Raw genomic sequence first — 14,616 nt, forward strand, 5'->3', positions numbered from 1 at the left:
CGCTAAGTGCTAAGTTATTCATTAATCCACTTGACAATATTTATTGAGTAGCTAGTGTGTGGCAGGCACTGTAGGTATTTATGTACCGCGGAGGTGTCTCGGCACTGGAGATAAATCAGTGATTAAAAAAAAGACAAAATTCCTGCTCTCCTGGAGCTGGCGAGTGGGGAGAGACAGGTAGTAAAGAAGTAAATTATATAACGTGCTGGGGGTGGGGGGGTGGAGAACAGGATGGAGCTTGGGAGAGCTGGGTTAGCGTATGCACAAGCATTTACCATGTGCCGGCTCTCTGCTTGAAGCTAAGGGTTAAAATACGAATAATGGGAGGCTCCTGCAGACAAGAAGCTCACAGCTCATCATGAAGGACCCACATGAGAACCAATAGTCTCCATGCCGTTGGAGAAGTGCTACGATGAAGGTAAGAACAAGCGATGTGGGAACAGACATGTCTAAGCCGCTCCCAGATAACCACAGGGACCGCACAAAGGGGCACCGTGCACGTGTGTTACATCCCCTCCCAGGTAGCAGCCACTCACTGCTGCCTTTGCCACATCTCCAGAGCTCCCTATCCAGGTGCTGCCCCCTGCTAAAGGCTTCACAAACATTAGCTCCTTGTGCCCTCAGAACACCTCCACAAGGAGGAAACTGAGGCTAAGAGAGGTCAAACCACCTGCCTCAGAGTAAATGGTCCCCTCCAGAGTAAATGGTAGAGGCAGCGTTCCCAGCCAGATCTGTGTCTGAAACCCACCTCACCCAATATCCTCTTTTGCAACACTTTTGGAGGAAGGAACTCTTTCTTTTCTTCTATATGCTGTAGACCGACCTAGCACCATTTCCTGCCTAGACTAGATGCTCAATAAACATTTGTTGAATGATGAATGCATTTTATAGTTGTATGTTCTGTGTTCTGTTCTCTCTCTCTCTCTCTCTCTCTCTCTCTCTCTCTCTCTCTCTCCCTCCCTCCTTCATTCATATGAGAGAGAGACATTTAGAGACATACATGCTCAGAGTCACAGATGTGTACCCAGCTCATCTTCTGGCTGAAGGACAAGCTGCCTTCCCTCCCAGTGACTTCACTCTGCCCTGACTGACGGGAGGGTGTTTGGAAGACTCTTGAATCTGCAACAACATGGTACTTCAGCTTCCTTCATCTTGCTACCCAAGTTATCCAACCTAAGAGCAATGGATTATTTGCATGCCCAAACTCTTGGCCTGACAAAAAGTTAGGCCTCTTGCCAACCCCAGGCCAGGTGGCCTCTTTTGCAATCCTCATCGGCCCACGGGAAGCCATCCAAACTCAAATCCAATTAGAGGCAACTTGGAAGTCCCTCCTGAATGGAAAGGCATGGAAAGGTGTGACTGTTCATCAAAGGCTACAAGATCCTCGGTGGGTCTGAGGCTCAGCCAGCCCCCTGGAGTGAGCTGAGGATGACTCACCCAAGATGCTCTGTGGGCTTGGAAAAGTCCTCTTGGAGTGAGCAGGACACAGTTTCAGGCTGAGCTGGTCTCTGAGTCCAGGGTGTCAGAGGTTTACTGAAGCCTTTCCAAGCCTCTCACGTCGGAGAAATTGTACTCGAAGGCTGCCAAGCACCAGCTTTCCAGGGCCACTTCTGGCACCTCTGCCCTCTATCCTGGCCAGAATCACCAGAGCCAGTCTCTCTGCTTCCATACCCCAGGCATTTTCAGCTGCACACAGAGCCTCATTGACCTCAAAGGCAGAACAGAGAGGACATGGGGGGCAGCTGTCCCTGGAGGTTGTCCCTTGTGTGAGTCCAGCATTTGCAGCCCCAACCTCAACACTACGCCCAGATATCCATCCCAGCTTGAGGAAGGAGAAGGTGGGAGGAAACCCCCTGACCACACTTGCATGCATGTGTGGTTCCATAGGTGCCTAGAAGCCCTGAGCAGGGACCCTCTTTGGTCCAGGAATTGTCTTCCAGAGGTTAAACCTGAAGAATACGTTCCAACCCACGTGCCCGGAGGCCGGCTGGACAGCAGTGGACCACCCACGCCTGGGAGGCTCCAGTTGCCGTCAGAGTCAAAGGAAAATCGGGAGGAGCCCGCCAGCACATTCCCGCCCCGTGAGTACGAATTCTCTTTGGCAGCAGCTGAGGCTGCTAAGAAGCCAGTATAGTCAGAGTGAACTGGGCTCACAGAACCGAGGGCCCTCTGAGAGCTGGGGGCCCCGAGCCATGGAGTGATTTGTTCCCAAACCACGCAGCCAGAAAATGGCAGTACCAGGACTAGAGGTACTCAGGTGTCTTTTCTTCTGCTTGTCTTTTCCGTGTACTCCTCCCCAGGGTAAGAGCTATAAAAGCTAGCGGGGGACAGGGTCTATCATTCATTCACTCATACGATTATTCTTTGATTCATACATTCAACAAATGTTATCAAAGTCCTCCTTGGGGCTAGACCCTTATTAAGCCTGGGAGACGCCAGGATAACATAGAAGTTGTAGCCTGATAGAGGATATAAACCAGTAAACCAAAACTTTTGATGTATTTAGCAAAACATTTTCCCAGAACCTGAATCCAGCTTTTATTCCTGGCACTCAGTGTTATTTAAGTAGCAAATATAATTCTAGTCCTAGTTGTCTATTCAACATGCTACACTTGAGGAATGAATATGGTAATATCGTCAGGTTGGTCCTGCAGTGGGTTTGTTTGTTGTACTTAATTTCATAGTAACTCACTACCTCAGCAAACACTTGCTGAGCACCCACTCTGAATTAAATGGGGACTTGGCTCCATTCAAAAAGGTTGAGGTCTTTTAACATAAATCCAAGTGAAAGGAGGTTTCCTTTTCATTTCCTACAATATAATAAATATTTCATATCTCTCCTTAAGTGTCCTCCCTCTTGGTAGACTGTCTTCTCTCTTTCAGGGAGAGGATGGTTTATTGGGTATTAACCTTCTCATTCACCTCTTTTCCTTCCTCCTTTCCTTCCTTCCTCCTTGCCTCTATCCCTCCCTCCCTTTCCTTTTCTCTTTTGCCCCTTCTTTCTCCCTCAATTTCTGCCATTCTCAGCACAACAATCCAGAGGTTCTTCAGAATAAGGGTTTGTTTTCTGAGGCTTGTGACCACGCAGGGTCTTCCGACCACGCAGTATTGGGCTCATAGTAGGTCTACAGAAAATTCTTATTGAGTGGAGGAGACCAAATTGCTCCAAGCCCAGGGCTGAAATTTGTGTGTGAAACCATCAACACCCCTTAACTCACAGGGTCTGTGCAGGGTTTTCCTGGTCTGGCTAGTATACAACCCCCCGGCACACTTGGGGCTCTGGGAAGGAATTAGAATGTTGCTTGGGCTAGCGACCGCCTATTTACTATGGCCACACCTGCTGTTTTATCAGTGCCGACACTAGGCTAAGTCCTTTACGTCTGTGATTATATTTCTTTCAACAGCAACTCTTCCAAGATTAGCACTGTTACCCCCGTTTGACAGATAGAGAAACTGGATACTAGAGAGGTGAAAAACCTTGCCTGAGGTCACCCAGCAAGGCGGTAAAGGAGCTGGAGTTGAAATCCCAGTGGGGACATTCCAGCTCCCTCCCTTCCTGCCCTCCCCCACCCCCACTGTTCCCTCACCCCCTACCCCTACCCCACGCCACCCCCTGTCCCAGACTGAACTCTCGATCTCTTCCTGAGACCCTGGGGACACATCTCGATTTCATGGTCTCTGGGCACTTGCCATGTCACCTGGATATGGGGGCAGCATCTCCAGGGATTTCAGAGAACCACCAAATGTCAGAAAGAAAAGCGTCCTCAGGACTTACCCGCTCCCAACCCTCTCGCTTAGTAAACTGAGGCCCAGAGAGGCTTAGCAGCTTTTTCTGAGTCCTGGGCACCATCAGAGCCAGAACCCTCCAGTTCCTTTTCTGTCCATCATTTTCCGTTGGCTTAAATTTCCACACCCTGGAAGGGAGTGGAAAACTCCAAAATTTTTGGACAGAAAAATCCAAACTATATGGCAGAGAAGGAGGAATTAAGTATTGAGTGGAATCTTGAGGTCCCTCCCTCTACCCTCTTACACAAGTGAGGAGACTGAGCGCCAGACAGATCAGAAATTTCTCAATGTGACTTATTAGGTCAGAAGCAGAGCCCAGGCACGAACCCAGGATATTTGACTTCCAGTTGGGAGAGTCCTTCCTCCGCTTCTTATAACCTCCCAACCCACCACCTCTCATTTGTGACTGCGTTTGGGGGACTTTGTGACGAATTCAGCAATTTACAAGACGGATGAATAGTTGAACTCACTTTGGTCTCTTTTCTCCTATCGAGGATGTTTAAAGAATAAAATGAGAGACAGGCTTACAGATTCAAATGCCTACAGAAGCCAGACCTGTGACTTAAATAAACAGAGTAGGACAGGTGCAAGAGGACAGAGAGTTGTGGGCACTGGGGCCCACTGAGACACAGCCTCCTCTTAAGGGGACAGCCACTACCCACATCCAGCCAATGGTTGCCATATGGAATGTCCAACTCTAGGTGGATCTTCTAATTTATCAAGGAAAGCCAAAAATCTAGGTTATTAAATTTTAAAAAACTCTCCTCTTAACTATTACAATGCAATCTACACAATTGAAACACATCTACAGACCAAGGCGGCTCCGAAGCTACCATTGATACCCTCTGCTTTAGAATACGAAACTCTCTCAGGTAGGGGTGTCACCGTGTCCCTGAGCCACATGTCATCCCCATGAGGCCTGCTCTGCATGACTGAGAGCAGCAGAAGCAGCCTCTGGCAGAAATGATAACTGACATCAATTGTTTGAAATTAGCCATGTCTATATAACCTGCCACCCATTTTTATGTCAGTAGTCGGCACCACTATTAGCAGCTGGACTTCAAAGTGTGATGAGGACAGCAGGCGGAGGCCTGCACAGTGTCACTGTTTCTATCCTGTCATTAATGAGAGTTGGTTTACATGAGTATCAAGTGCTGATAAGGGTGTCTGAGGATCGTCACTGTAACTGCTCCATAGAGCAGACAATTTATTGGACAGCCAAGCCCAGCGCATTAGTCACGGACTATTAGAAGACTTTACAGATGTTTTTAAACCATCTTTTGAATTCCCTTAGACTTGAACTTCGAGCAGGTAATATCAGGGAGAGTGGGGACCGCAGGTAGCCTGGTAGCCTGGTACAATTTCCATCTAGACGTTTGCATGGGATTCTCCATGTGTGGTGCTTGGGGGTCGGGAGAACTAGGGGACAAATTCAGTGCAACCTCTGACCAACTGGGAAGATTTGGGGAGTCATAGGTACTCCAGGCTTCAGTGATTTCCTCTGTCAGGTAAGAGCATTGGACGGAAGGGCTTCAAAGATGTCTTCCAGCTAAGAGGACCGATATCTTGGTTTGCTTGCGACTTTCCTGGTCTTATCACTGAAAAGTACCACATCTTGGGAAACCTCAGTGCCAGACTAACCAGAGTGGCTGGTCACCTTTCTTCCAGCTCTAGATTTTAGAATGCCAACCAAACCAAGAAACATAAAGGCAACCTACCTCTCGTTGTCAAAAATTGGCAATAAACACAAAAGTGGCATGGACAGGTCAGGTAATGATCAGACCGTCTGAGGACCTCACGAGGCACTGTTCTGTCAGAAATCTTGGCTAAAATACCTCGAGTTTTCACAGCATCTGAAACAATTGGTAAGAATGGCTCGAGCCTAAGTTCTTTGTGGATTCTTTTGTAGGAAAACTAAATATGGAGGCTTTGTTCTCAGGCTGAGTTTTTTTCTACAAGCATTTGTTGAGGGGTTTTCTACACACAAGAGCTAGACATGGAGATCCAAGAGAGAGGGCTGCTGAGAGGAAACCGCCCTGCCCTCAAGACTGCTCCAGTCCAATCAGGGACACAGCGATAGCACCCATCAGCTTGAACCATTTTCTATATTTTCTTTGTGCTGCCATGTAGGAGGTAGGAGAGAGGTAACGTGACTTAAGGTCTCAGGGACCACTTCCAGCCAGAGCTCCTCAAGTGCTACGTGGAACCTGACTTTCTGGGCTCCTGTTAAAATGCAGTCTCTGCTTCCATGAGTCATGAGACCCTGCATTTTTAACAAGCGCCCAGGTGACATTGATGCAGCTGGTTTGGGGGGCCACACTTTTGAGGAGCCAGAGGCTGGGTGACTGCCTCCCGAGAGCAAAGTCTGGATCTGACTCATCTTTTATCCTCAGTAACAAGTATAGTCTTAGGAGGAGTCTACTGGATCCACAGATAGACTGAATGGGGCACCATTGAACATGGGCTTGTCTGACATTGCTCCTTCTCGCAGGGCTGTGTGCAGCCCCAACTGTTCCCCACAAGGCCCAGGCTGCATTTCTGAGAATACTCGTGATCAGCTGTTGGAAAAATCAGTCAATGGAATTGCCCAGGATAGTATCCCCTAACACTCAGTAAAGATGACCACAGTCCAACCCCAGGCCTTATTTACTGAGCTCCGGAGGCCACAAGGAGAGGTCCATTCCCTCCTGAAACAGGCCAGAGATGGCGACTGCCTTGTTCTTCCACCTTCGCTCTCCATCCTCCCCAGTGACTTGAGGACTTTGTAAGTTTCCTCCTCGCCAATTATAAAAGCATTCAAATAATCAGAGATATGTACATGGATACGTACTCTGGCATGGTTTGTATATTAGAAAGAAATAGCCTAAATGTCAAAAGAAGAGAGTGATTAGGTAATTTAAGGCATATCTATTAATGGAATAGTTGCTGCCGTTAAAAACCATACTTTTGTGTGTGAACAACAGGAACAAATCACCTAGCAATAATTCTAAGTACAAGGTTGCAAAACTATATAGAGAGCGTAACACTAATTTTGTAAGAGGATAGTTCAAAGAGGAAAGCTCAAGAGAAACTGTGGCAAAATCTTAACAGGTTGGTGCTGGGTGTGGGGTCAGGGTGTTTTGCCTTCTGATGTGTCCTTTGGTGACAGAGTCAAATGCAGAGCTCTGGAGTCAGATTGCTGGGTTCAAATCTGATTTGAGTCAGATTGCTGGGTTCAAATCTGATTTGAGTCAGATTGCTGGGTCACAGCTTAGTTCTGTGGCCTTGGGTAAGGTTTGGAGTCTGTTGGTGCCTCAGTTTCCCTCTGTAAGAGTGGAAGTGATACTCTACTAACCTGCTAGAGCTAGAGGTATGGATCTGGTAAAGTGCTGTGGCAGAATTAGGCGCTAGAGGAATTAAGGGAGAGCTGCAAGCACTCGTCAAGAGGACAAACCTGGTGAGGCTGTGGACACCCCTCTCCCATCCTCGCTCAGGTACCACACACACACACACACACACACACACACACACACACACACCCCTCACCCCATTTCAAACTTATTGGACTCTTCTGGTCCTATCTGAGGTCCTATTCTATAGAAGGGGCTTGCTTCCCTCCTTGTTTTCTGTCTGGCCCACCCCCTGCTGAGGGAACAGGTGTGTGAACAAGCTACAGGTGAGGAAGATGCTTCTTTGTGAACCCGGATGTCCCCGGCTCCAGACATCCCCTGGCTGTTTAGGTACCAGGATCAGGAGTACCTGGGGCAGCATTCTTGGATACAGAATGGCAGGGCTGGTCAAAAGTGAAATCAAGGTGGGTCCACCCCTCAAGTTTATTCTCTCAAGCCTCCCAGTGGGTCCCACCCCATAACATACTCCCAGCCTTTATTCAAAAGAGAAAAAAGAAACAGGGCTCCTGATTCAGTTCTGGATATGCACATACACAGTTTGGGATTTTCTAAGTGACAGCACCTGTTAATTGTCTGGTTAGGTATGACCTATTAAACATTTACCGCCCATTTCCTGTACACGTCTGGTGAGGCCGGCAGGAAATTTAGAACAAATTAAACAGCAGCTGCAATCCCTCACGCTTTAATGGTCCCTCCACGATGCTACGTGGTATTGTAAAATATTAGGGGGCAGATCTATTAGGGACAGGCGGGTTTCATCAAGGGAGCTTCCACCTCTCCATCCTCCTGCCAACCAGGCCCCATAAAGTTAAATTGGCCAGCGCGCATCTCTGCCTCCCCCTGCCTGCCCCCCCCCAAGCCGCCATATATTTGAGGGGAGGCTTTTTCATCTCCACACCCCACTCACCCTCCTCTCCAGCCCCCCGCCCCCCCTCCCAACCGTTCCCACACGGTTTCACATGTGGTCCGAGAGGAGCACTTCCTGCCGTTATAAAAAGCAAAACCAAGACCCCAGCAAAAACAGGCTGTGCACAGAACACCCAAGTTGACAGTGTGAGAGAGAAGGCCTAATCCATTCCATATGACAAACAGCAGTGGCCCGCAGGGGCAGGCCAAACCCTGCGGAGAATTCACAACAGTCCCCCCACTCTGCTGCCTGGTGTTCTCAACTGCCCTCCCAATTCCCTCCTCAAGTGGACCCTTCAAAACAGGAGAAAAAGATTCTTAGGAGCACGCCCCTAACTTTAAATTGATTATGTTTGGGTTTAATAGCCTACTATGCATTGTTCTTTCTTCACTTTGAAAATAAACTCTAGGAAGCATTAATGCAAATACAATATAAACACACTCGTTCCTAAATTTTCGCATCTCCCTGGTGTGTTTCGGCTTGCTCCTTAAGATGATGGCTTAGCTTGATGTAAGAACCAGATGGATCTTTGAATTGGAAGCTTTGCAACGCTCACCATGTAAATAGACAGCTGTTCAGATGATTTGAGGGATGAAGGCACCCCCAAGAATATTACCTTTAATAACTGCTTCCATTGTCCTTGTAACAGCAAAATGGACAAGGTCCGTCCCAGTCCTTCCTTTCTTGTTGTTCTGCCAAAAAAATGACAAACATCCCCTCAGTTATAGACGGAGGTGTAATTAGAGGTGCGGATTTTTAAGAATTAATTATAGGAACGAACAGATTTCTGTAGTAACCATACGTTAGTCAATATTTTTATATTTCTGCAGCTAATGTGTGGTACTCAATGATTGACAAATGTGCTTAATTATTTAGTCCCCACTGCTAGCCAGCAAATGGGACCATCCCTTTTATAGCTGCTCACCAAGGATACTGAACCTAAACACTCTTATCAGTTGCCACATCCAAAATAGAATCTTTCTACTTCCTGTTTCCTACTTCCTGCTTCCTGTTCCTCAGTTCCATAAACCATTCTCCTTGAGAGGTGCTAAAAATGAAAAGGACAAGATGAAAGAGTTACTCGAAAGATTTATGCCAGCCTGTAAAAGTCTCCTCAGTGTCCCACAGACTAAATCGTCAGTTCTGCTTTGACTGAAACTTTTACTGGGGAGTCGGTCTGAATTTTGTCTATAATTCCATTAAAATCTACTAGTCCAACTGTTTGAGGTTTGGTTGTTCTGGATGACTTGACAAATTAGTATAGTAAATTTCGGGTGTCTTAAGTACTAAATTAGGTCATTTGTTTAATGAGCCACTCCACTGCCCAGAGTTTGACCCCAACCCACTAGGGTGAGTTCACATGGAGTTTCAAGGCAGAGGCCTGTGGTCCCTCATTTGTCTTATGCTTCTAGAGAAACTGCTCTAAATTTAGGGCTGGACACGGAATTCCAAACTTAATATTGATAGCAACGTAAATTCCTTTGCTTCGGTTTCTCTCCTTCCCATTTCCTTCCTCCAGTATTGTCATTGCCACCATCCTCCTCCTCCAGTATTGCCACCATCCTCCTCCTCCTCTCCACCATCATCATCACCATCATTACCATCGCCACCATCATCCAACCCCTATAGAGCACTTACTACAAGTTACTTCTAGGTTAGCGCTTACGACGTGTGCTTGGCACTTTACTTGCATTATCCCACCTGCCCCACCCCCCACAATGACCCAGTGAAGTAATGCCATAATTAACCTTATTTTCCAAATGAGAAAATAAATCTTAAAAATGCTAAGTTTCCCAAGGGCACATTCAGTCACTCACACTCACCCCTTCATTCATTAACTCTCTCAACAAATATTTATTTAGCATCCATTAGGTGCCAGGCACTGGAGATCCAGAGCTGATTAAACCATAGTAATCACTTTCAAGGGCTTCACCATTCAGTTGAGTAGAGTCATGCATATTCATACGTGCAAAATAGGTCTATAGTTACCATAATTCAGGCAGACCAAAGGTACACCTGGGGCACAAAGGAAAAAGTAACCAACTCGGTCTCTAAAAGGTTCCCTGAATTATGTATATGAATTCCAGCCTTTTCAATGCTATCCATTCACTAACATGACATCCATCCACAAATTCATGTGTGTGAACTTGTTACCTTCTGACAAGCAGCGACTCTCTTAGCTGGTTCTTTTGTGCACATATCGTACAAAGGGATTGATGTTCAGAGTCATGACTCAGAAGAATGACTGAATTCTCAGTGGCACTGTGAACTGACCACCCCTCCTTTCTGGGAAGGGAGACTATATGACTGACACCGAAAACTGTGAGTCCCTTGAGGGCATGAAGTGTGTCATTTTCCTTCATGACCCACAGGGCTAAACACAGGACATGAAACATAGTCGGTTCTCACTAAATATTTGTTGACTGGATAAGCTTTGAGTTGATTGAGTTCTTTGAATATCAGTTATCCATAGAGGTTCTAAGTGGTGACTCTGGACTAATCAGAGCACTCGATTTAGTGGAGTAATTTTTTTCTAGCCCAAATGGGATGACATGAGCTTGGTGTAGACTCTCCAATAATGACTATCTTTACTCAGGATTGATATTAAGTTTAGATATGCTTACAACCTTCATTGAGAAACACGAGAGAGAGAGAGAAAGAGGCTATTTTCTCTTATTATTACCTCATCCAATATCCCCCACACTTGGTAGATTTTCATTGCTCCTCTGCTCTGAACAGTTAAGGACTGATTATTACAAGGCTGGTAATAATCAACCCACAACCCATCTTTCTCAATGGCATTACTTTGTTTTATTATTTTCTAACGGGCTCCTGAGATGGCTAGCTGGGAAAAGGGACTTCTGGGAAGTGGTGAGCTCAGTCCCCTTCCAAAGGTTTTCGATGTACACTTGTGTGACAACTGCAGTGTGAAGGTCAAAGTGACAGCATCCCATGGCTGCCCTTCACGAACTTCCACCCCATGCCAGGTGGAAGCTCACTTTTCTGCCCTCTGCCTAAATATACACCGACAGGGTCAGAGACCCAGTAGCAAGAACCGTTGAACAATTGTTACCATGGATGGTAAAAATGCCAGTGAAATTTTTAGTTTAAGCTTTTTGTATTTGATACAAGTATATGAAAACCTCAGTTTATACACACATGGAGAGGAGAGGAGAGGAGAAGAGAGGGGAGAAGAGGGACATTGATGTGGACCTTGGAAATAATACAGGAAGGTACAGATACCCGCACAAACCAACAAGGGCCTGAAGGAGACTCTAACGTTGTCTAACTTATGCCCCAACCTTCCCACCCCCCTACCCCAGTCTCTACTGATACATCCCTTCTCTGAACTCCCTGGAGTGTGCCAATCACCCCAACTAGGCTATATGTTAGTTGAGGGCAGTGTCCGTGCTTTTTCCTTAATTTTAACTGGAGTCATAAATACATAGTAAAGTACATGACTACGCGCTGAATGTACAGCTTACTGAATTTTTACATATATATACCCTAGCGTAGCCACTACTCCAATGAAGGTACGGAATATCTCTGGTACCCCAGAGGCTCTCTCTCTCTATGCCTCTTCCCAATCGACACGTCCCCAGGGTAACCACTATCCTGGCCTCCATCCTGACCCACCATAGATTAGTGTCGCCTTCTCTCAAACTTCAAGTGAAAGGAACCCTAGTGTGTCCTCTTGTGCTATTATTCTCTTCAGTCCTCATCAGCTGGTGCAATTCATTCACACTGTATGTAGCAGAGTTCTATTCTTTTTCATTGCTGTGAATGTGGTCCGTTATATGCATATCCTTTGACTCATTGATCCATTCTATCACTGATGCACATTTGATATTGTCTAGTTTAGGGTTATTATCAATAAGGCTGCTATGACCATGCCCATCCTACATGGCTTTGGTGGACGTAAAGATTCATTTCTCTTGGGTATATATACGTTGAGTCTTGGTATAGGTGGATGTTTAGCTTTGGAAGATGCTGCCACTCAGTTGTCCAAAGTACAGTGATCGTGTCATGTATGAGTTCAGTAGCTGCTGTTTTTCATCCTTTAGCCTCGTGGCTTTCAAGCCAATGTCTTCTTTCTTTTTAGAAGCTCTTTAATGCCTGTTTGTCAGCATCTGCCAAGCATGCCAGGTCACGTCTACCAGTTGCCCCCTGAACTGAGCCGAGTATAGGGGCTCAAACACCGGCCTGGTGATGTGACTTCCTTCACGGCTGTGTGATATGTCTTTGTCAGATGCTTCATTTCTCCAAACCCTTCCTTCATACAATGGCAGCAGCCATCACGTTCTCTACCTTATAAAGTTGTTTTGGGGACAAAATGAGGTAATGCCTCTAAAGTGCCTGCTGCATAATAAATGCTCAATGCACATTATCGTTGATGTAAAATGCCAACAAAGAGGTGGGCCATATTAATCACTCTTCCCAGTGTGGTGTGGGTGCTTTTAAAGGCTTACCCCCTCCAGAATTCCTGATGGCCCCCTCGCTGAGCCTCTTATTGTCAGGATAGTTTGCTATTCTTATCCCGCTCCGGGGGGGTGTGGAGGGGTAATTGAAAACGCTTTGCTCCTCTGCCCCTAGTGAGCCAGTCACTTCTAAGAGCTTTGGTGGTCCTTTCAAAGCCAAAGAGGAGAACTGGGGAGAAGACCATAGCAAGATGTCCCACCTCCTGGTGCCACTGGCTCAAATCTCTGCCCTGAGCCAAAGGGTTTCCTTTCGGGCCTCTTCTTTGCTTCTTGGTGTTGGTAGGGGAAGCCCCCTCTCCATCACCTCTTTCCCACTCTTGTGAACAAAAACACCATTCTCCACGTTGAACTCTGCCCTGATGCAGGGGGAGTCTGGCTTCCTTTGTCACATAGCCTGTCGGGTTTCGATTAGGCCAGGGAAACACCACAGGAAATGAGTCAAGGAAAGGAAGGCTGTGATTTTTTTTTTTTAATTTCAAATACCAGATTTATTATTATTATTATTTTAAATGACAGTGTCCCAGCCGTGCCAGGTCGAGGAGGAATGTGAAAAATGTGCAACTTGAAACGTGTGAGGAGCAGCTGGATCCTCCAATTGTTTCTAATAAAAACCCATGGGAAGCTCTAGGTCGTCCCCCCGGAAGATGGGACGCATCTGCCATGACGACACAGATGCTAGGACTCCATCCAAGGTTTGCGCAGGAATTGGTCGGGTTCAGCCAACCACGGCTGGTCTGTCCTTGGGCTTCTCAGGCCTCCCTCGCCTGGCCTGTCCATATAGTAGCTGGACACCTTCCCTGATCTTGTTGACTCCCAGGCTCCAAAGGGTTGTCATGACGATTTAATGGGCTGACCTTCCCAAGCCTGTTTCTTCTTTTGCAGAAAGCATGACTTGAACTGAATATGTAGGTCATTTAAACCCTTCCATCTGCAAGTGCCATCAGAACTGCCTACAAACCGAGGCGGTGTGAGTGTGGCTGGGGCCTTGGGCTCTGCCACTTCTGTGCTATGACACCTCCGGCAAGGTTTGGGACTTTCCTGGGTTTCCATTTCTTCCTCGGCACAGCAGGAGTTCAATAGTTACACCTGTTCTGTGCCAGGCATTCTCAGTGCCTGACATGTAGTAACTCAGCCCCCTAACGAGGTGGACACTGTTATTAGCCCTATGTTACAGATGAGGAAACTGAGGCAGGAAGGTTAAATAACTTGCCCTAGGCCACATAGCTGTTATGTGGTTGTATCAGTCAGGAGCCAACCAGACAAACAGAACCAGTGGGAGATAGAATAAAGAAATGTATTTCAATGAATTGAACTAGCAACGATGGGGCTGCCTGGACAAGTCCAGAATCTGCGGGGCAGGGCCCCGGGAAGGGCAGCTGCACCTCTCAGGCACCGGCTGGAGCCGTTGTCCACAGCAGGGGTTTATTCTTCAGGGAAGCCTCAGCTCTGCTCTCAAAGCCTTCCAACTGATTGACTCAGGCCCACACAGGTGGTCTGGAACAATCTCCCTTTCTGAAAGTCAGCTGATCACGGACTGTAATCGCATCTGCAAAATGCCTTCCTGGCAACCCCCACCTGAGTGTTTGATTGAACAGATTGGCACTGTAGCCTCACCAAGTTGACACGTGAAACTCACCATCATGGTGGCCGAGGCAGGATTCAAATTTGGGCAGTCTGGCTCCAGAGTCCACCCTCTGGTACTGTTTTGTTTTCATTATTATTATAATAATTATTAATAAGCTTAATTTCTTCGAGCAGTTTTAGGTTTACAGAAAGTTTGAGCAGGAAAGTCCCTATGATTAACAGCTTGTGATACATTTGTTACAACTGGTGAACCTACACGGACTTTACACTAGGGCTCACTCTTGGTGTTGTCCATTCTAAGGGTTTGGACAAATGTGTCATGACATGAATCCTCCATTATAGTGTCACACAGAGTAGTTTCACTGCCCTAAGAATCCTCTGTGCTCCATTTATTCATCCCTCCTTCTCCTACCAAGCCCTGGAAACCATTGATCTTTTTACTGTCTCCATAGTGTTGCCTTTTCCAGAAGGT

General features: G+C 46.7%; 1 long non-coding RNA gene across 1 annotated transcript in view; it reads right to left on the reverse strand.

Annotated features, from left to right (window-relative positions):
• Nucleotides 1-8,711: 8,711 nt before the first annotated feature.
• Nucleotides 8,712-14,616, reverse strand: part of LOC117034369 (uncharacterized) — a 127,424-nt gene continuing 121,519 nt past the window's right edge. Inside the window, exon 6 of the long non-coding RNA XR_004425079.1 lies at nt 8,712-8,774. This is a non-coding gene — a long non-coding RNA (uncharacterized LOC117034369). The remainder of the gene's footprint in view (nt 8,775-14,616) is intronic.

The sequence above is a fragment of the Rhinolophus ferrumequinum genome, chromosome 15, assembly GCF_004115265.2.
Source record: "Rhinolophus ferrumequinum isolate MPI-CBG mRhiFer1 chromosome 15, mRhiFer1_v1.p, whole genome shotgun sequence".
NCBI lineage: Eukaryota > Metazoa > Chordata > Mammalia > Chiroptera > Rhinolophidae > Rhinolophus > Rhinolophus ferrumequinum.